General features: G+C 41.3%; 1 protein-coding gene across 1 annotated transcript in view; it reads right to left on the reverse strand.

Moving 5' to 3' along the window:
- LOC122795022 (taste receptor type 1 member 1-like) overlaps window positions 1–24,659 on the reverse strand; it is a 185,339-nt gene that overhangs the window by 101,841 nt on the left and 58,839 nt on the right. The gene's annotated exons all lie outside the window — the stretch shown is intronic.

The raw sequence follows: 24,659 nt of genomic DNA on the forward strand, positions 1-24,659 counted from the left end.
GTTGAGCAACATAGAAGGATTTTCTTACTACCTTGGACACATGTTTGTCAAAGGCTAGGTTACTATCTACATGAGTTCACATATCCCTGACTAGTGAATCAACTTTTATGGGTGTTTTATTAATGGCATAGCTGCCTGGCATGGTAAACATCCCAAAAAGTACTATAATACATTTCTTGGTACTGAGTTTTAAACCATGGCTTTGGCACCGAGCATTTTTCTGTATTAGCCCTTCCTGAAGGGTGTTCTCATCTTTGGGGGATTCAATGACTGCTCCCAGTTTGCAGTCATCTGTGAACTTAGTTAGTCATTGATATTGGCTTTTAAATCTGAGAAGTAGATGCCAAAGAGTTGTGGGCCTAGCACAGAGCCCTGGGGGGACTCCACTGGTGATCAGCCTGTTTGTGGATATGGACTCATAGATTCTAACCTCCTGGGACCTAGCAGTGAGTCAGCTAGGTACCCAATGTGAATCTCACACTAACACAAATGTTCTCCAGGAGGGGCTGACACAAACAACTGGTGTCAGAGCCATGGACTAAAACTAAATACCAAGAAATGTGTAATAGTATCCTTTGGGAAGTCAGTCATCCCTGCCAGCTATCATATTAATAACACACCCCTTAGAGTTCACCCAGTAGTCAGAGACTTAGGGACACACATAGATAGTAATCTTGCCTTTGATCATCACGTGTCTACAGTGGTGAGGAAATCATTCTGTATTGTGCAACTTATAAACAAAGGTATGCATCTAAGTCCAAGGAAGTCATTATTTCACTGTATTCAGCATTCATCAGACCTATCACTAAGTACAATGCCCCCTAACCAGGCATATCCAACAAGTGGAATGTCCATAGAGGTTCCTCACTAAAAGAATACAGGGCATAAGTAAAATGTCTTATGCAGACTGCCTCAAGGCCCTATCCCTGTATTATGTCTCCTACAGGCTTTTGACTATGACTGGCAGGTATTGTCAGACCCCACTCTGATGGACCTCCTGCATATCAACAAAACAAACAGCACCAGAATTACCCATTCTAAAGGCTTAAACCTTGCCTGTGATATAAATAGGACCTGCTGGAGAGACAGGTATGTATCCCAGAGTCTATCCCACCTATGGAATAGGCTCCCCATCCATGTGAAGCAGAGTTCCTCCCTAACCCAATTCAAGTGCAACTTGGACAATTGGATGGGGAACCAGAATTTCATCCCTGGTTTGGCACATATGTCTCTAATGGATACCTTTTCATTTTTGTCTATCTAAAGTGTGTTTTTACATTATGAAGGTTGGGACTGCTATTCAAGTGGGAGTAGAAAGGTAGCCTGGTCTGTCCAAGTTGGGAAACACACATGGGAGCTGAAAGTGAAAATTGTTTATCATAACTAGTTGGTACCTTTTCACATTTGGCCAACCAAAGTATGTTTTACATTAAGAAGACTATGACTGGTATCATAGTGGCAATAGTAAAGTAGTCTGGTTAGTCTGAGTCGGGAAACACATAGGGAAGCTTAAATGGAGATTGTTTCATCAGCCAGATGGACTTTTAAAGACTTAGTTAGGTGTTAACATGTACTTGAGAACTACTTTTGCTGTGCTTTTACATGAAGAAGTTCCAGGATTATCCATCTTGTGGCAGAAGATGTTTACCTGGTCTCCCTGAGTTGAGAGGCACTCCATGAAGCTTACAGTGTAGACATTTATTGCCCACAGGGCACAGGAGTTAGTGTTCAGCTTTTTCTGTCTGCTATAAATTAGACACATTTTTAAAGAGCTCTTCAGTGCTCAGTGGTGGTTAACAGTACCCTATACAGTAGCAACCCTATAAAGCTAGTACTTAGGACTTCAACCCATAACTCAGAAAGGCTTTGCGTGGAGCTATGCTTAGGGCAGTTAGATAGTGTCATACAACACTAGGGTCATAACATTATCTAACATATAGCCTTCATGCTAGACACCACTCAGGTGACCCCTGTAAAACCAAAACCCTAAATCATGATAGCCCAACCCTATTACAGATCCTAATAACATGGATTTGCAATGTCATAATGTGTCTGTGGTCAGCTTGGTAGATATGAGCTTTGTTAGACAATGTAGCAATTGTCCTGTGTATTCAGACAACCCTTTAATCTTTAAAGACATGAACACAGTACTTACTGTGTTTGCTTAAATTGTATGACTTTGTAACTACTGATCTCTCATTATTTTTATCAACAAGATTATTTTGTTTTTTTTTTTCCTTCTTATACTTGTACATTATAAATGTTTTAATGATAATGTGGAGCTTTTCTCCCCGGGCCTCCACTGAAAATGGAAATATATCCAGTTGGACTAGCCCGGTTAACAAATGTAAAATAAATAAATGTGAGAGATCTACATACAGAATTTCCTTGGAGACAATACTCTCACTTACAAACAAGGTTGTCAGAAACACACACACTACTTCCTTCACACATACTGCTCAACACACCCAATGACCTTATTATGCTGAGATACTTAAAAGAAACCTCTGCAAACATCAAAGACCTCATAACTCTTCAAACTGCAATGCTTACCCTCAGCAATTACTAAAGCACACAACAAAAGTAACACCTAGCACTACACGTACGCCTACACCCAATAATCCACAAGAACAAAACCCTTAAGGCAGGCAAACACTTGACCTGGTACTCTTGTCATAAGGGATTCTATTGTATGACACACAAGGAAATACTATACCTGGTACTCGGGTCATAGGTCATTCTATTGTATGACACACAGATGCCCTTCTTACCAGGCTGGATAAGGAAAAAATAACGGTCAGCTGCGGATCTGGAGAAAGGATCTGCAATATCATGCACATACTCATTTCACTACACCACAGGTACCAGTATGAGTCTATCATTGATCATGTGGGTGTAAATGACCTGAGGCATACCCCACTGGACTATATGAAAAGAGACATCATGGATCTGTCTGACTATGTGTCACAGACTGGTATATACATGCCATGCATTGAGCAGAATTCTACCTTCACCAAGAATGACACCACAGAAAATGATTGATTTTAATAACTGGCTTAGTTTCTGGTGTCACTTCACTTCCAGTATCTATGAACATGGGAGGAAATGGTTAACAGATCAATTTGCTTTGCCAGTGATGGTCTGTACCTGTCTTCCCTGGACTTTCAGATATTGGCTAAAATTGTATCCACCCCCTTTAGAGCCTTTTTTAGACAATGTCAAAATGACAAACTCTGTCTCTCCAGCATGATCTATTCATGTCAGAAATAAGGTTTAGATCTTTGACCCTCATGCAGTTATTTTTGTAAATATGTAACATTTCTATCAGGGCTGGTTCAGAGACTACCTTGTAGCTCAGACACAGATGACCCCTCAGTAGTCAGTAGGAAATTGAATAAAATGATAGGGCTTTTAATCGGTCCGCATATGATATGTTAATTATACCCTGTACTTTTTAGGTAAGAAACCTCTGAAGATACTCCAGTTGTTGCAGGAGCCTGATGAGGTACATGCCAAAGGGTGCATTGTACTCGATTATTGGTCTGATGGCAGCTGGGTACAGTGGTACAATGACATCCTTAGATCTGGATGCCATATTCTTACTTATAAGCCGAGCCACGAAGAAGGGTTTTTTCACCAGCATGGGCACATGATGGTCAAAGATTATATTACTATCTATCTGAGTACCCAGATCTCTCACTGTTGTGACAGCTCCTAGGGGGAGTGCTATCAATGTTGCAACTTGGAGGGGTATTTGATTTCCCAAAGTGTATTATTATGCACTTCTTTGTGTTTAGTTTGAGGCCATGGTTCTGACACCAGTCATTAGCCTACATCAGACGTTTTTGTAGGATATCAGTATCAATATAATTTGATTGCCCCTAACTTGCAGTCTTCAGCAAACTTAGTCAGCCAAAGGTCATCTACATTTGCCTTGACATCTGATAAGTATATCCCATATAGGAGGGGGCCCTGCACTGAGCTCTGTAGTACTCCACTAGTGACTGGCCTCTTGCTGGATGCAGACTCACCCACTCTAACAATGTGTCCTGTCCGTGGGATATTTGGCTATCCATCAGATGATGAAGAGGTTTATGCCCAATTTTGTGAGTTTATCTATATTACCCAAGTAGAGTATTGTGTCAAATGTCTTGACCAGGTCAAGGCAGGTGGTATGCACTGTCTTACGATCATCCATGGCCTTGATGACCTTCTTAAACAAGTCCATTAGATTGAGCAGGTAGGACCTGCCCTTGACAAACTCGAACTGGGTTGAGTCTAGAGTCTGGATATTTCCTATGTCATTGTTAATCAGGTCCATAATCCATAATTATCCTTCCCATAGCTTTGCAATGAGGATCTGAATAAGTCAGACTTATTGGTTGTTAGTTTCCTGGGTCATTTAATAATCCTCCCTTGCTCATATGTTCATAGGTAAGTACTAGACTAGCTGCCCTTGTGGACCATTTTAAGCCTAGCCAATTTCCTTTAGTGAGAATCAAATGAATCAAACCTTGTACATCTTGTCTGTGAGGTAAGTAACAACCATTATCAACCAACAATAATTGTGACACTAACAATAAATACAATGTATGAACCTCTTAAACCCCTCTTGAAAGATAGACTTTTGTATATATAAGACTGTATGACTTATATATATATATATATATATATATATATATATATAAATATATAATCTTCTTCTTCTTTCATCTTTTCCTGGTTAGGGGTCGCCACAGCGGATCACCTGTCCGCTCATGATTGGCAGTGGAGTTTTACAGTGTTGAGTTGCCAGCCCAGCACCCAACCTTCCACAGAAGGCACACACATGCACGCACTCACACCTAGGGCCAATTTAGAGTGTCCAATCCACCTACAGCATGTCTTTGGGATGTGGGAGGAAACCAGAGCACCAGGAGGAAACCCACGCGACCACAAGGAGGACATGCAGACTCTGCACAGAAGGCACCCCAGCTGAGGATTGAACCAGAAAACCTCTTGCTGTGAGGCAGCAACACTAACCGCTGCACCACTGCGGACACCCATATATATATATATATATATATATATAAATATATATATATATATATATATATATATATATATATATATATATATATATATATATATATATATATATATATACATGCATAAAATATTTTGTGCTATCACTTTAAATGGCAATGGAAAGAATAATGTATTCAGAGGGAATATTTCTGATTGGTTGTTGATCTGATGTTTTGTATTATTTAAAGCATATGAAAGAGTTAAAACCCTTGAATATATGTGTGTGAATGAGAGGGAGGATAGAGGAATAGTGAGGATGCAGCGAGTAGAGGTAGCGAAGGTGGATGAGTTTAAATATTTGGGATCAACAGTTCAGAGTAATGGTGAGTGTGGAAGAGAGGTGAAGAAGAGAGTACAGGCAGGATGGAGTGGGTGGAGAAGAGTGTCAGGAGTGATTTGTGACAGACGAGTACCAGTAATAGTGAAAGGGAAGGTCTACAAGAGGGTAGTCAGACCAGCTATGTTATATGGGTTGGAGACAGTGGCATTGACAAAAAGGCAGGAGTCAGAGCTGGACGTGGCAGAGTTGAAGATGTTAAGATTTGCACTGGGTGTGACGAGGATGGACAGGATTAGGAATAAGTATATTAGAGGGTCAGCCCAGGTTGGAAGGTTTGGAGACAAAGCCAGAGAGGTGAGATTGCATTGGTTTGGACATGTGCTGAGGAGGGATGGTTGGTATATTGGGAAAAAGATGCTAAGGATGAAGCTGCCAGGTAACAGGAAAAGAGGAAGGCCTAAGATAAGGTTTATGGATGTGGTGAGAGAGGACATGCAGGCAGTTGGTGTGACAGAGAAAGATGCAGAGGGCAGGAAGAAATGGAAATAGTTGATCTGCTGTGGCGACCCCTAACAGGAGCAGCCGAAAGAAGAAGAAGGAGTTACAACCCTTGAACATCTGATGAAGCAGTGTTTCACCTGTGAAAGCGCTTATGTGGTAATTCTAATAAAAGTTTTTATACCACCTCATTGCTTGATTCACGTTTATGTTTTTTTTGGATAACTTAACCATTATGCCAATCCCCAACCATTTTAGTGCAGAGGGATGACTGTTGGTGTCCTCCACTCTATTATAGCCAAACTACTACTTTACTCTATCCATAAGGCTGCTGAACTTGAATGCCAGGCATGACAGTGAATAATTTGATCGATATGCCACTTGCTGTGAAGTATCAGCTATAGTAGTCACTCTGGCAAAATTCCTTCAGTAACTGGTACATTTAGCCTGATTTCTTATGCTATTACTTCCTGAATGTGCAATAGTCAGGAGTGAGTCACCACTCCATACATGTGAATATGAACATCAGAATATGTCGTACTACAACTGATGAAGTGCAATATTCTAACCAATCACAATATGAAGTCATAGTCTTTGCAATACCTACTAGTATAATCCTGTCTAATGTCTTCCTCTCCAATTGTGCTAATTTATTGTGTTGTTAATATTTTAATTATTACTATATGTGCATTAGCCTTACTGTCATTCAAACTGTGTTTATTGTTATGTCTTGCATGGGGACCAAAGCATCGTAATTTCATTTAGCTTGCACTGCTGTGTATCTCTGATCGACAATAAAGTTTACTTTGACTTTGACTTTACTGGGAAAAGCCTATGTGGAGACTGTGGTTAAATGGGTCTGTATTAATTCAGCGAAAAGTGAATTCAACAAACGGCATTTCATCAGAAATGCCATTCATCAAATTCAGCTCATGTGAGGGGCTGTGCCCCCCATATCCCCTACTACTTATATATACCAACTCCAAGATCACACTACAGTGGGGAAAGGGCAAATTTCCCAACCTTCACTGTACCACGATCTCAGTATGAACAGTTCAACAACTGGCATGTTTGATGTAAGTGCACCGAAAATGCCGTTCACTGAACTAAATTTTCACTAAACTAATAGGGACCCACTTAAATAGAAATCCGAGTGTGTCTGCTAGGTCCGTGTTTCAAGCTATTTAATAGGCATTCATTGATGCCATGTTTTTTACTTTAGTGAATGCAGTAATGACCTGTTCTTTTGTGATAACAGACAATGAACTGGTAGAGGGTGTTTCACGGAGAGTGACCGGAGATGATAAGAGGGTAAATTTATCAGCCTTACGTTTGCTATTTCTTCAGGCTGAGTACAGGTAGTGTCATTTACAGCCAACTCAGTGCATTGTTGAGTGTTTCCTTTAAGATTTCGGACATAACTAAAAATGTTTTGTGGTTATCCTTTGCTTGGGAGGCTATTTTAGTAATCTATTTAGCTTTTGAATACTTGACTGACTTGCCTGTTGAGACTAATGAGGGATTTTTTTCTCTGCTGTGTGCAGTCCCACTTCCTTCTAGACAGGAATTTATTCCTTCTGTTGTATAGTTTATTTAAGCCAAGGTTTACCAGGGTGGCTTGTTTTCCTGGCTAGACATAGGTTTAGTTTAGTCAAATACTGCCATTTCTATGCAGCTGTTTAAGTGGTTGTACAGGGCATTTGTGTATACTTTTGCACAGGGCTCCATTTTTTCAGGGTTAAGGGGAGACTTAAAATTACCTTTGCAATCATTTAATAAAAGGTAATTTGCCTTTGAAAAATTCTTTAGGGTTTTAGGGCTTGATGGGGGGTCTGTAGTTACATTTATTTCAAATAAGACTGATTTATGATCCAATCTTACCAATCAGGACATTGCACTGGGGGGTGTAATGCTCACTCATGTTTGTCTGTACTATGTGAAGGATTTTTGAACCCCTAGTGGGAGTGCAGACCAGCTGTTCCAGTAGATTTGCATTGACAAATTGTATTTATTTATTTATTTATTTATATTTGTTGACCGGGAGTGTCCAACTGGACATAGGTCCATTTTCAGCAGAGGCCCGGAGAGACAGTAGTTACATTGGATTACATAGCGATTAACAATTTACATAGCAATTACTTACAACATATTTACAGATGAAGAACATAGTACATCAGTAGACAACTAGAATCTTCATCTGTGAAGTACATAACAGACATTAACATATGTTACAATAAGATGTTCCTGCTGTATAATAAGTGCTAGGCTTATGAGCATCTGAGCTTGCTATAATCAAGGTAGTTAGTGGAGTGGAAAGAAAGGTAGTGGTTGGAAAAGTTGCAAAGTCCAGGAATCTCTGAGTCTGAGCGTTAGTGATCGTGAAGGTTTCACAGTTTATGGAGGGATTGTCAACATCTCCCACGAGTAGTGTGTTGGGCTGAATGGTAAGTGATTCTAGTAACTTCAGGTAAGTGCGGTGGCTTTCATGGTTCATTGTTCGGGGACCTGTATCTAGCAATGATATAGTGCAGAATTTTGCCTATGATCAGCTGGACACGGAGTATCTCAAGCGAGAGGTGTGATTGTTTTTGTGTAAATGGAAACACTTCCTCTTTTAATTTTTGTCCTTTACAGAGGGTGGCCTGTGTAATAGGCACTGTAGCCTTGCACTACTGGGATGCTTTCTGCAGCTTTGGACCACATTTCTGTACCAGAGCAGACATCAGCAAATGACTTGTATGAGGGAACTCATAAGGAAAATCTCTTTTGCAAAATAAATAGAACAATTTGGAGGAGTAGGTTTGTATCATGAAGAATACCTCTTCAATGAAGACTTCTTCCACTCCACTTAAAGCAAAGTACATCCCTTAACCTATTCAAATGTATTTGAGATAAATGAATGGGCATCCACTAATTCACCCCTGGTTTATCACCCCTGTCCCTCTTACATTGAGAAAACATGTACATAGGTTCATAGGTTCATAGGTTTATACTAGGCTATCTGCCCTAAGGCATTTATAAGCCTAGCCCAAATTTTTGTGGCTTACTCCACCCCTTATATGAAAAAATACTGTGCCCATTAGTTTGTTGTGCCTCTGTCCAGCAGTGACACAGAGATGATTCCCGGGATAAACCTACGATCTCCCATCCACAGGTCAAGATTTCTCTTGAACAGAGCCAGCGAGGTGCTCTGCCTCACATGGATCGGGATTTTATTCCACAGCATAGGGAGTCTCTGAGTGATAAATCTATCCCTCCAGCACGTCCTATTTATATCCGTGCTAAGGTTTAAGTCGCTTGCTCTAGTGGTTTTGGTGGATTTGGATTTTTGAGGTGGAGCATGTCCATTAATTCCGGGTTGGACATGGCCTTGTCAGGAACATGTCACCTCTGCGGTCACCTCATGCAACTGAATAGAGCTGGAGTTTCTTCAATCTGGCAGCATATGACAGATTTTGGAGTCCCTTTATCCTTTGGTGAGGAACTTTTGGGGTCTCTCCAATTGCTGCAGATGTCGGGTGAGATACATCGAATGGGGCATTGTACTCGATCATTGGTCTGATAAGTGAAGAGTACAGGGACAATGACCTCACTAGATCTGGATGTGAATCCCTTCATGATCAGGTGGGCAATGTAGAAGGTCTTTCTAACCACTTTAGCAACGTGAGTGTCAAAAGAAAGGCCACTGTCAACCTGGGTCCCCAGGTCCCTGATAACCTCTTCTGTGCTTAGTGGATTGCCACCTATATGGTAGCTTGGGGTTACCTTGTTTTTCCCGAAGGTATGACTATACATTTTTGGCGTTTAACTTCAGGCTATGGCTCTGGCACCAGCTATCTGTTTCCATGAGTCCCTTCTGAAGGATATATCCGTGAAGCACTTTCCACTATGGCGCCCAGTTTGCAGTCTGCAAACTTTGTCAGCTAAAGTCCTCCCATGTTGGCCAGTACTTCTGAGAAGTAGATGCCGAACAATAGGGGCCAAGGACCGAGCCTGTGGGACACCACTTGTGACGCTTGGAGTCTGACATAGCGCCAGCAACTCTAACCCTGTGCGTTCTGTCCTTAAGCCAGTTTGCAACCCATCTTGTGACATATGGGTTTACATTTAAGCTGATACGTTTTTCTACAGTGGGGTATTGTGTCAAGGCCTTTGCAAGGTCAAGGTAGGCTGTATGGACTGCCTTTCCCTCATCAATCGCCTTGGTGACTGTTTGAAGAAGTCGACCAAGTTCAAAGGCATGATCTGCCTTGACGGCAAACTGGGTCGGGTCCAAAATCTGCAAGTCCCCTATATCTTTGTTTATGAGCTCCATTATGATCCTCTCCATAGCTTTGCAGACTAGACTTGTTAAGCTTGGGGTAATTACCAGGGTCCCGCCTTTGTGGAGTGGGACCACAGTTGCCGTGACGCCACTCCTGGGCACGATCCTGTGGTAAGGCTGAGATTAAACAGCTGCCTTATGTGCGGGTTTAATTCCTCATTTAGCTTAGGTAGCACACAGCGGGGACACCATCCGTCCCATTGATGCTGTGTTTTTAGCTTTAGAGAGAGCTTTCACCTGCGCATTTGAGATGTCTGGGAGGCTACACTCTGCTGGGATAGTTATCTCTCCTTTAGGGGAGAGGGTGAAGTTTGCACTGAACCTGTCTGCCAGTATGTTGGCAATCTGTGGGTTCAGTGATTTTTCATTTTGGACTAATTCTGAGCATATCTACCCAGTTTCCACCCAAGTTCCTAACATAGCTGAAAAAGACCTTATGATTGTCCTTTGAATCCATGGCTATTTATCTCTCAAAATTGGCCTTAGTTGATTTTATGAGTGCTCGTATTTTTTACTAATAATGATCAGGGGTGTCTTCCCTTTATGGATTTTGTTCTATCATGTAATCGCTTTCTCCGGTTATTGTAAGGTTTGTTAATGGCTGGGTTCCACCAGACTGGGCTTGCCCTTTGTGGAAAGAGTCTTGGTTTTATTTGGGATTGCCTGATCCATGCAGTCCTGGAGGTGTTCATAGAAGGCATTTGTAAGGGCAAGCTTGGGTTGTGGTTTCCACTGACTCAGGGGCCTTGAAGGATACCACACCAGTCTTGAGTAGTGTGAAGTTTGCTTTAGAGAAGTTCTCCACTGTGGTCTTTTTTGTTTGGGGTGGGGGCGGGATGTGGATTTCCAGTGAGATTAGTTTATGATCAGATCTCACCAATGAGGGATATACTTCTGGTGTGGAGCATTTTGTCCCCATGTTTGTGATAATGAGATCTAGTATATTTTCTCCTCTCATGGGAACAGTGACTAGCTGTTCCATGGCATTTGAATTTATGAACTCCAGGAACCGTTGGGCTAGAAAGTTAGGGCTTGAGTAATGTCCCCAGTCTATATTCGAGTAGTTGAAGTCACCCAATATGATGGTGTTTGGAAATACATCTAAACCCTCCAGTGTGTTCAGGAAGGCTGTGTGGGTCCTGAGTTTGAGAGGGTTTGTAGAGCAGTTTTGCCTATGGTTAGTTGCACCTGGATGGTTTCCGGCGTCAGGTGCCACCAACCTGGAGGTGTGGGTATCCTTTATGAATATGGATACACCCCTCCTTTGTGGTGTGGTCCGGTTTTGGGCACGCATGATATGAGGTAACACCTAATAGTGCCGGGGTGCTCTCAGGAGCCTTGAACCAGGTTTCAGTTACAGCACAGACATCGATGTTCTCCATACTGAGAAGGGCCTCGAGTGCGTGCACACCCAATATATCCTTGTTTGGTTGATCTCTGAGTACTTATATGCAAAATATTAGAGCTAAAAACTACCATGGGAATGTAAGGCTAGGCTTCTTAAGATCCTCAGAGATGAGTAGACTAAGTACCTATGAATGACCACTAGATGGCAGTACATAGTGTTATTTGCTGTGGAAATATGTCAGTTTTGTTATCATAAATTAATTCTTCTTCTTTTATTTATGGAAAGGTTAGTCAATGGAACTAATAACAGAGTGGGCGGGCTGGATTTGTCATCCAAAAAGGAGCAGCAGTGCATCGTTTCCCTAGGTGCATTGTTTTCAGGGGGAAGGGGGGGGGGTTAATGAATATTTTTGAATTTATACTTCAATATGTAGGTAGGCAGATAAATATAGACCTACTATGGACTGAAAACAGTACCTGTTTGCCACCTTGGAGGTTATGGAATTCTTGCTTCCTTAATAAAAATGCTGAAAAATAGTTCAGTGTAATTTATTCATTTTCTGGGTGTTGGAGGTGTTTTTTGATATTTTCAAAGGTTTTTCATGCACAGGAGTGGTAGGAATTTCAAGTACTTTTTCGCTTGGGATGTAAAAAGGATGAGATTAAAAAACACTTTTTTTTCCCTTGTATAGTTCTTCCCGTAGTGAACAGACTGGATTACTAAAAAACTCTGTGCTAACACAAGCTGAGATCATCAGTAATTAGAAAGGGAAAATCGTTTCCTTAATGATAGCGTCACAATGGGAAGCTGAGCATCAGCCGTGAGGTTCACTTCCTTAATGACATTATCACAACAGGAAGCTGAACAGCAGCCATGAGGTTCACTTCCTTAATGACAGTGTCACGCTGGAAAGCTGAGCAACAGCCGTACGGTTCACTTCCTTAATGACAACGTCAAAATGGGTAGCTGAGCATCAACCGTGAGGTTCACTTCCTTAATGACAGCATCACAGTAGGAAGCTGAGCATCAGCTATGAGGTTCACTTCCTTAATTAGTTAAGATTCATGCCTCAGCCATCTCAGCTCATTATAATACTGAGCCATCCCTCTTCTCTCATCATCTAATGACAGCATCACAATGGGAAGCTGAGCAGCAGCTGTGAGGTTCACTTCCTTAATGACAGCATCCCAATAGGAAGCTGAGCAGCAGCCATGACGTTCACTTCCTTAGTGACAGCATCACAATGGGAAGCCGTGTATCAGCCATGAGGTTCACTTCTTTAATGACAGCATCACAATGGGAAGCTGAGCAGCAGCCGTGAGGTTCACTTCCTTAATGATAGCGTCACAATGGGAAGCTGAGCATCAGCTGTGAGATTCACTTCCTTAATGACAGTGTCACAATGGGAAGCTGAGCATCAGCCGTGAGATTCACTTCCTTAATGACAGTGTCACAATGGGAAGCTGAGCAGCAGCCATGAGTTTCAGTTCCTTAATGACAGTGTCACAATGGGAAGCTGAGCAGCAGCTGTGAGGTTCACTTCCTAAATGACAGCGTCACAATGGCAAGCTGAGCATCAGCCATGAGGTTCACTTCCTTAATGACAGCATCCCAATGGGAAGCTGAGCAGCAGCCATGAGGTTCACTTCCTTAATGACAGCGTCACAATGGGAAGCTGAGCAGCAGCTGTGAGGTTCACTTCCTTAATGATAGCGTCACAATGGGAAGCTGAGCATCAGCCGTGAGATTCACTTCCTTAATGACAGTGTCACAATGGGAAGCTGAGCAGCAGCCATGAGGTTCACTTCCTTAATGACAGTGTCACAATGGGAAGCTGAGCAGCAGCTGTAAGGTTCACTTCCTAAATGACAGCGTCACAATGGCAAGCTGAGCATCAGCCATGAGGTTCACTTCCTTAATGACAGCATCACAATGGGAAGCTGAGCAGCAGCCGTGAGTTTCACTTCCTTAACGACAGTGTTACAGTGGGAAGCTGAGCAGCAGCCATGAGGTTCACTTCCTTAATGACAGATGAGGGTCTAATACAGAGGAGTTATAACATCCTTAGTCATGGATGGAATGCCCTTACTTATGAGATGCGCAATATAGAATGTTTTCCTTACCACTGTGGACACATGGTGATCAAAGTTTAGATTGCTATCAACCTGTGTCCCCAAATCTCGCACCACTGGGTTTGAGATTAGGGGGCTGCTGTCATCACTGTAATTTGCAGGGACTTTCTCTTTTCCAAAGGAGATAATAATGTAATTTTTGAATTTAGTTTTAGTCTGTGGCTTTGGCTTCAATCATTCGTCTGTGTTACTCCTTTTTGTAATATGTTATCGTCATTTGGGAACTCAATGATTGCACCCAGTTTGCTATCATCAGTGAACCTGGTAAGCCACAGGCCATCTACTTTCACCTGAACTTCTGAGAAATATATTCCAAACAGTAGAGGGCCCAGCACAGATCCTTGTGGCATGCTAGTGGTAACTGGTCTACTGGTAGAGGTGGAATCCCCAACTTTGACAGTATGTGTTCTGTCGGTGAGCCAGTTAGCTACTCATCTAATGTTGTATGGGTTCATCTCCAGCTGGGAGAGTTTCTCAATGATACCTGAGTGGCAGATTGTGTCACAAGCCGTGGCTAAGTCACAATAGACAGTATGTACTATTTTGTCTTCATCCAGGGCTTTGGTGACATTGTTGAAGAAGTCCACCAGATTTAATGTGCATGACCTACCCTTAATAAAGCCAAACTGGGTTGGTCAAGAGTTTGAAGGTTTCTTATGTCCTTGTTGCTAAGGTCCATGATGATTCTCTCCATAGCTTTGCAGATAAGGCTGGTTAGGTTTATGGATCTGTTGTTCCCATGGTCGGTTGATGGACCCCCTTTGAGCAAGGGGATTACTATTGCTACTCTCCACTCTGCTAGAACAAAACCAGAGCTCAGGCTGAGGTTAAATAGCTTGCCAAGTGGTTCTTTTGTTGCAGATTATTTAATAAGTAGTCTGGGATGTTATTTGGTCCTATAAAAGCCATATTTTTGGCCTTGGAGAGCAGAGATATGACCTGCTCTTTGGAGATACTAGGTAGAGGACTGGTGTCAGGTATGCTTTGGGGTGTGGTTGGTGGGGACAGGGTGGGTGAAGTTTGCTCCGAATTTGTCAGTTAGTAGGTTGGAAATTTCCTCAGGTTCATTACGACAGGTACCATCCTCTATAAGTTCGACACAAGTAGGGCATTCCTTTTTAGATTCTGGATGTAGCTAAAGAATGCTTTATGATTATCCTTAGCTAGGGATGCTAATTTAGCTTCATTACTAGCTTTAGAGGACTTCACTAGATATCTGATTTGCTTTTTCAAGCTGTGGAGGGTATTCTTCTTCTGCTGAGTAGGTTTTCTCTTGGTCTTACACATTATTTTCTTCTTTTTGTTATATAACCTATTTATACTTGAGGTCCATGCAAAATAAAGGGGCACCATTTTTGTATACACAGATCTCTAATTTCTATATAGTGAAAAACTGCTTCCCTTTATCCAAAACAGTGTAATTTTGTAGCTGTTGGGTTGCCATAATGGTTAAGATCTTTACCTTACAGATGCTAGGTACAGAGCTTGAATCTGACCTCTGATTATTGGCTAGGCTTGTAAAAATGGCCTCGCTAGCAAAGAAAAATCACAAAGCATTTTTAACTACATCTAAAACCTTAAGGGAAATACCCAGCTATGGGCAGAGCAGGTTGTGGATGGCAACACCCATACTCAACCAATGGAAAGCTGCTAGTTGACAGATTTGATTAAACTTCACTCACCTGCCCCACTGGTCATTCCCCAAAGTAGATCTGCCACCATTCCTTAGCCTATTATATCAAGAGATCAGGTCATCTCTGCACTTTTTAAGTCTGAAAATACAACATCAATGAGCCCTGAGAATATCCCAGGTTGCCTTTTAAATATCTTAAAACATGACCTAGCAGACCCATTTCTATCCCTATTTAACCACAGATAGGCAATGTTCCAGCAGATTGGATGACAGCATCCCTTTGCACAAAGGGGAACAGTCAACTGACTCAAGGAATTATAAGCCCAACTAGGCTCATCTGTAAGGCCATGGAAAGAATCACCATGAACCTTATCAACAAGGACATAGGTAATATCCAGACTCTGATCACAACCCAGTTCAAATTCGTTAAGGGTAGATCATGTCTGTTAAATCTGGTTGACTTCTTCAAGAAGGTCACCAAGGCCACATATGAAGGAAAGACTGTGCATACCACATAACTTGATCTAGCCAAGGCATTTGACACAATTTCCCACTCAGGTATGATAGAGAAACTCTCTCAACTGGGCATAAACTCCTACGCCATCAGATGGGTAATTAAATGTGTCACTGACAGGACACATACTGTCAAAATGGATGAATTCAACTCTATCAAGAGGCCAGTCACCAGCGACTTACCACAGAGTTCTATGCTAGGCCATCTCCTGTTCTTTCTCAGAAGTCAAGGTAAAAGCAGATGGCCTTTGGCTGACCAAGTTCACAGATGACTGCAAATTGGGGGCAGTCACTGAATCCCTGAACGATACTGTTATACTGCAGAAAGGATTAATGAAGACAAATGACTGGTGCCAGAGCCACAGATTGAAACTAGATGCAAAAAATGCATAAATATTCCCTTTGGGAAAGCAAATATCCAGTTAATTACAATATAGACAGCACCCCCTAAGAGCAGACCCAGCAGTATGAGAACTGGGTAATCAGGTTGATAGCAATCTGAACTTCGACCACCATGTGTCCACAGTGCTAAGGAAGTCCTTCTATGTGGCACAACTCATGAGTAAGGGCATGACATCCAGGTCAAAGGACATTATAATTCCATTGTACTCGGCTGTCATCAGACCAGTAATTAAGAACAATACACCCTTTTGCATGTACCTCACCACCAGACATCGGCAACAGCTGGAGCAACCCCAGAGGATACTCACCAGGAAGATATAGGGTATAAAAAACAAGTCATATATGGAAACATTGAAAGCCCTATCACTGTATTCTGTTTCCCAATGACCACTGAGCAGCAATCTGTGTCTGGCCTACAGGGCAGTCTCCTAAATCAAACTGCTCAAGGGTCATTTATTCCAGGGATCTTAAGCTAGACTGTGTCATGAATAAATCATGTTGAAGAGACAGCTACATCTCTCAGAGACTACCCCTTCTCTGGAACAAGCTTTCCATTTATGCAAAGCTAAGCCCTTTCCTGACCCTCTTCAGGCACCACCTGGCTCAATGGATGTGTAATCGTAAATTTACTCCTGGGGTGCCCATGACGCTCATGGACAGAGACAGTCGGTACCAGATACCATAGCATAGGCTCATAACTTTGTGAACTTCTTTCATCTACCTACTGAAAATTGGGAAACTTGGGTTAAATATGGCTAGGCTTGTAAGATGTCTTAGACCATTAGCCCAGTAATCTCCTATGAACCTATATATGTAGCAGGCATTGTGGGAGAAATCTTTCCCCTCATGAGGGGGTGCAGGGGTCTTGTTACCCTGCAAAAATGCTTATAGCTCCATAATTTTAATAATTGATGAGGATATGCAATAAGTCAAAATGTGGGTGTCTTGTTGTCTTGATCTTGTCAATGCAATACACTTATTGAGAAGGTGCTCCGTCTATTTATTTTTAAATAATGGACTAAATCCAAATTTTTCATAAATTCTTCCATTTATCACCTTACATTCTCATACCTTCAGGCTGTGATGATTCTTTCCATTATTTTACTTCTCATAATTATGATATGTGTGTCTATCTATCTGTCTATCTATCTATTATCTATCTATTATCTATCTATCTATCTATCTATCTATCTATTATCTATCCCTCTATCTATCTATCTATCTATCTATCTATCTATCTATTATCTATCCCTCTATCTATCTATCTATCTATCTATCTATCTATCTATCTATCTATCTATCTATCTATCTATCTATCTATCTATCTATCTATCTGTATCTCTATCTATCTATCTATCTATCTATCTATCTATCTATCTATCTATCTATCTATCTATCTATCTCTCTATCTCTCTATCTATCTATCTATCTATCTATCTATCTATCTATCTATCTATCTATCTATCTGTCTGTCTATCTATCTATCTATCTATCTATCTATCTATCTATCTATCTATCTATCTATCTATCTATCTATCTATCTATCCATCTATCTATCTATCTATCTATCTATCTATCTATCTATCTATCTATCTATCTATCTATCTATCTATCTATCTATCTATCTATCTATCTATCTATCTATCTATCTATCTATCTATCTATCTATCTATCTCTATCTATCTATCTATCTATCTATCTATCTATCTATCTATCTATCTATCTATCTATCTATCTATCTATCTATCTATCTCTATCTATCTATCTATCTATCTATCTATCTATCTATCTATCTATCTATCTATCTATCTATCTATCTATCTATCTATCTATCTATCTATCTATCTATCTATCTATCTATCTATCTATCTATCTATCTATCTATCTATCTATCTATCTATCTATCTATCTATCTATCTATCTATCTATCTATCTATCTATTATCTATTCCTCTATCTATCTATCTATCTATCTATCTATCTATCTATCTATCTACACCAAGCATACCTCTCAACCTGCAGATGTTGAACACTGGAACAAAGGTCCTTGAATAATAGGAAGATCTGGCTAAAAATCTGGACATCTAATTAGCATAAAAATTTAAATACAGAATACTGCATAGCTTTTCCCATTTCTAGTTGGAATCTGGGATACTACTCATAAACACGGGACTAAAAAATAGAGAGTTACAAAAATGATGAAAAAATATACGCATAATGTCGAACAGTGTAAAATCCATAAACTTGAATAAACTGCATTACAAAATTCTACCACACAAGGCCATTTATTTTTTGCTTCAGAAAATGAGAAATGTAAGATGTGTGTCCTCTTACTTTAAATTATTGGTTTTCCTAGTATGTTCATCATGTAACGTGGTCTTCTGTGTACAAAACTACTTCAAAAATCACAGATAAGAATGATTCAGAAAATTGAGTGAAGCAGTAAATCAAGTCTAAACTTAGAGGCATCCTAAAGCAGGTCTGCAAATTGGAATGTTCCTCCAAAATAACAACTGTTAAGGGATCTGGGCCTCTAAGTACGTCCTGTTATGTTTTTATTCATGCACTACAGAGAATGAGTTACTAGGATTATGGCACTTCATGGGTGTTGAACACGAGAATCAGGGTGTTCAACACCTTCTGCTAGGAACACCTAACTGGAAGTTTAGTTCAGAGGATAAAGTGAATGCCCTGCTAATGAACTTCATCATGCATGCCTGTGTTCCCTCGGTCTTCATTTACATACAGCCTGACTCTGAGCAAAACACTTAATGAGACAGTATTCTGCATCAGCCCTGGCAGGAGACATTTGTATTGAGTGACTTTGGTAAAAATTTCACTCCCTTATTCCCTCCTAACTTAAAACAAACCCTCCCCCAAACTTCCCCCCATCTTACATGTCTGAAGAGCAGGTCCTCAAAGCTCTGCCCAAGACCAAGATAATGGCCTCTATGGGACAAGGTGACATCTCAGGCTGTCTTCTAAACAGGCTAAAACATGAACTAGCATCACCACTAAGTACCCTTTTCAATCATAGCCAAACCACAGGGTTTGTTCCTGCAGAATGGAGAAGAGCTACAGTTATTCCCCTCCACAAAGGTGGCCTAGCAACAGACCCGGGGAATTACAGACCTGTAAGCCTGAACAGCTTCATCTATAAGGCCATGGAACGCATCATTATGGACCTCATAAATAAAGATATAGGTGACCTTTAAACCCTGGACCCTATGCAATTTGGCTTCATGAAGGGCAGATCCTGCCTGTTAAATCTGGTGGATTTCTTTGAAAGTGTGACCACGGCCACCGATGAGGGCAAATCTGTGCACACAGCACACCTTGACTTGGCAAAGGCTTTTGACACAATCCCACATTCAGACATTACTGATAAACTTAGCAGATTGAATGTAAACTACTTCATTGTAAAATGGGTTGCCAACTGAATCACAAACACACTATCAAAGTGGGTGACTCCACATCAACTAGCAGACCTGTTACCAGCAGGGTGCCACAGGGGTCATTGTTGGGCCCCTTTGGCATATACTTCTCAGAAGTTCAGCCCAAAACTAAGGGATTGTGGCTGACCAAGTTTGCAGATGACTGCAAACTAGTTGGAGTCATTGAATCCCCAAATCTGAAGGTAATGCTACTCAATCCTAGAAGTCTAAACCTCAAAATGCACTCTCTCGAGGCACTCCTAAAAATGGAGAACATCGATATCTGTGCAGTAACTGAGACCTGGTTCAAGGCTCCAGAGAGCACCCCTGCAATACCAGGCTACAACTCTTACCACACTTTTCGGCCACAAAACCAAGACTAAAACACTAAAGATGGAGTAGTGTCCATATTCACCAAGGATATTCACACCTCCAGGCTAGTTGCCCAACACAATGCATCTGAAATTCTCCAGGTGCAACTAACACTAGGTAAGACTGCAATCCAAAGTGTAGCTTGCTACAGATCCCCCACCATGCCCCAAGATTCTCACTACACCTTTCTAAACATACTGGAAAATATTAAGATACAAGCAAACACCCTAATCCTGGGTGATTTCAACTACCCTGCATTAACTGTGAAAACTACTCGGGTACCAACTCCTTTTCCCAATGGTTCTTGGAATTCATAAATTCCAGCACCCTGGATCAACTAATCCATTGTCCCACCAGGGGCTCCAATATCCTAGACCTGGTCATTACCAACATGGGAGATAGATGCTCCACACCAGTGGTCATCCCTTCATTGGTCAGGTCTGACCATAAGCAAATCACCCTTAACATCCACATCCCACCCCCACCCCCCAGTAAGGAAACCTCCTTAAAAAACTTCTACAAAGCCAACTTCATGCTACTGAAGTCAGAAGTGACAAACTTCATGACACCCATGCAGACAGGATCTGAAAGTTCGACTGCAGAATCGTACACTAAAGCACTGTATGAGCACATCCACTCTAGCATGAATCATGCCATCCCAAATAGAACCAAGATGCTCTTCTCCAAAAAAAGGAAGCCAATCTGGTAGTCCCCTGCTATAAGCAAACTATACAACAGAAGGAAGAAACTGTTGCAGAAAAGAGGAAAATCCCAGGATGCAAAAAACTCCCTCACCAGCCTCAGCAAGAAGCTGAGATCCCTCATAAAATCCTCAAAAGCTAGTTACGAAAATAAAATTGCCAAAGATTCCAAAGACAGCCATAACGCATTTTATGGTTATGTCAAGAATCTAAATGGCAATGCTCAGATCTGCTCTGAGCTACAACAGAATGGCATTAAATATACTGATCTCAAGGATATTGCCACTATCCTGGCAGATCGATTTAGTGCCAACTTCACCCCCCCTCTCACCCACTAAAGGGCCCATCTCAATACCAAAAGATTGCCAAATTCCGGTAATCATGGCCACCCAGGTAGAAACTGCATTCTCCAGAGCTAAGAATACAGCATCCATGGGACCAGATGGCATCCCAGGCTGTGTACTACATGAACTGCAAAATGAACTGGCACCTCACCTAAGTGTCATGTTTAATGATAGCCTCACCTCAGACTTCGTGCCCAGTGAGTGGCGCACAGCTACAGTTATCCCACTCCACAAGGGGGGATCTGCCTTGGATCCCGGGAACTACCATCCCATCAGTCTGAAAAGCCTGATCTGCAAGGGCATGGAACGCATTATCATGGAACTTATAAACAAAGACATTGGCAACCTTCAAACACTGGACCCCACCCAGTTTGGGTTTATGAAGGGCCGATCTTGTCTCCTGAATCTGAATGACTTCTTTGAATCAGTCTCCAGAGCTGTGGACGAGGGTAAGGTGGTCCACACAGCCTATCTGGACCTTTCCAAGGCCTTCGACACCATCCCCCACTCTGGAATCATAGATAAACTTACTAAACTGGGCATAAATCCCTACGTCACTCAATGGGTTGCCAACTGGCTTACTGACAGAACCCAGACTGTAATAGTAGCCGACTCCAAATCCAACTCCAGACAAGTAACAAGTGGAGTACCTCAGGGTTCAGTCCTGGGACCACTCTTGTTTGGCACCTACTTCTCTGAAGTACAGGCCAACAGTAAGGGACTCTGGCTAACAAAGTTCACAGATGACTGCAAACTGGGAGCCATTATTGAATACCCAAATGATGTGGATATTCTACAAAAGGGCCTTATAGGAACAGATACCTGGTGCCAGAGCCATGGTCAAGCTTAATTCCAAGAAATGTATAGTTATCCCCTTTGGAAAAAAACATGTACCCATGAATTACCACATAGGTGGCAGTACACTAAACATCGAAAGTGTGATGAGAGACTTAGGGACACAGGTGGACAGTGGTCTCACTTTTGATAACCACAGCGCCACAACAGTCAGTAAATCCTTCTATGTGGCACACCTCATCACTAAGGGCTTTTCATCCAAAAAAAAGGAAGTCATTGTCCCACTGTACTCATCCCTCATTAGACCCATTATAGAGTATAATGCCCCGTTTGGTATGTACCTCACAAGACATCTGCAACAGCTGGAAAGGCCACAGAAATACCTCACTAAAAGAATCACAGGCCTAAAGCAGATGTCATATGCTGACCATCTAAAAAAACTCCAGCTATACTCTGTGGCATATCATCTACTCAGAGGCAATCTCTGCTTAACATACAAGGCCATGTCAAACCCTGTGCTGTTGGACATGCTCCACTTAAACAAATCCCAATCCCTCAGAGCCACACACTCCAGGGATCTAAACCTTGTCATCACAATGAACAAAACATGCTGGAGGGATAGGTTCCTGACCCAGAGACTCCCCATACTCTGGAATAGACTGCCCAAACATGTCAAGCAGAGTGCCTTCTTGGCCCCCTTCAAAAGGAACCTTGATGATTGGATGGGAGATAGGAAATTCACCCCGGGGATCATGTTAGTCACCCTGCTAGACAGGGGTCCAGAGAAGTAAATATTGTAGGAAGAAATATTCAGGGAATTGTTATGGCTAGGCTTGTATAGGCCCTAGGGCCGATAGCTTAGTATCAACCTATCAACCTATGAACCTCTGAAACGATGTCAGTATACTCCAGCATGGTCTCACACAGACCAACGACTGGTGTATTAGTCACAGTCTCAAACTGAATGAAAAGAAATGCATCATCATTCCCTTTGGCATAAACAGTCCCTTCACACTATCAAATCAATAACAATACCCTACATACCCATGAAGTGGTAAAGGACCTGGGATCATAGGTTGACCGCGACATTACCTTCGACCACCACGTGCATACCATTGTAAGGAAAGAGTTCCACATAGCTCACTTGATTAGATAAGTCATCACCTGAAAAGCAAAAGAAGTTATAATCTCCCTATACTCAGCACTTATCTGGCCCATAATTGAGTATAATGCCCCATTTGGTATGTACCATACTAAGCATCTATAGCAATTGGAGACACCTCAGAGGTTTCTAACAAAGAAGATCAAGGGCCTCCAGCACGTGCCTTACACAGACCGACTAAAGTCCGTGTTACTATAATCTGTATCATATAGACTTCTTAGGGGACACTTATGCCTGGCCTACAAATCAACCCAAGACCCAAACCTAATGATTTTACTGCATATCTGTAAATCAAATGGGTCCATGGCTACCCATTCTAGGGACTTAAATATGGCCTGCAACTTATATAGGACATGTTGGAGGGACAGATTTATGTCCCAGTGACCGCCACATCTTTGGAACAGCCTACCAATTCATGTGAAACAGAGCACCTCTATGACATTGTTCAAGAGGAACCTGGATGAGTGGATGGACCGTAAATTTATTTATTTATTTATTTATTTATTTATTTATTTTACATTTGTTTACCAGGATGGTCCAACTGGGACAGTGCCCATTTTCAGCGGAGGCCCATGGAGAAAAGCTCCAGCTTAAGCTTACATACAAAGTCATCACATCAAGTAATAGAAAGTATAGAAAAAAATGAGTGTTAACGCAATTACAGGATAAAAATTTAAAAACAAAAATATATACATAGTGTCAAATAGAACAAGACTTTAAACACTTTACTACAGACAAATATATGGTTAAACATATATGTGGAGGGACATAACATGAGTTAGGAAATTAAGTAGGGAGAATCACTTAGGCAAAGTAGTGTATAGTTAGTAATACTTCCTTAGTGAGAGTTGAGCAAGGACTGTAACTACTTATGGAGAAGCGGTGTTGTTAGAAAGGATATGTTAACAGAGTTAGCACATACAGCCAAATTGTATAAGTAATGCTAAGTTAATAATTAACCTGGAGTGTTACATGTGCAAAGCCAAAATATTTTGAAATTATTAAGATTACTTATGTCTCTAATACTACGTGGAAGGGTATTCCAATTTTTAGCAACAAAGTTACAGTAAAGAGAATTGCCTGTTGTATTGGATACTTTGGTTACTTGGAGTAAGTCTTTGTTAGAGGATCGAAGATTATGAATGTTAGAATAGGGTTGTAGATGTTTTTAGGGCAGGTACATTGTCAGGATTGTGTATTATTTTGTGAGCCATTATTAACTGGTTATATTTCATAATATGAGATAGCTCCAACCAAGAAAGATTTTTGAGGCATTGACATTGATGGGTTGAATGTATGGAATTTGTTGCAAATTTGGCAATCTTATTGTAACATGATTCTAATTTACTTAGTTCTGACTTTTTGAGGTTGGTAAGTATGCGGGATGCATATAAAAGTGAGGAGAGAAGGTATGTTCTAGCTATGGTTATTCTTGCAAACAATTTGCAACAAATTCATACTGGGGATAACACCCACAACCCTCCTGGACATGGGCGGTCATCACTAAACCTCCTATGATCCTATCATTAGCCTAGTAAACTCCTATGATCCTATCATCCTATGAACATACTATAGCTTCAGTCTTGACATACCTTCTTGTTAAAAGAAAGTGTGCTTTAATAAGAAACTGACACTTTGGCAAGAAATTCCTGCTG

The sequence above is a fragment of the Protopterus annectens genome, chromosome 2.part1, assembly GCF_019279795.1.
Source record: "Protopterus annectens isolate FY-2018-M chromosome 2.part1, PAN1.0, whole genome shotgun sequence".
In the NCBI taxonomy this organism is placed as follows: domain Eukaryota; kingdom Metazoa; phylum Chordata; order Ceratodontiformes; family Protopteridae; genus Protopterus; species Protopterus annectens.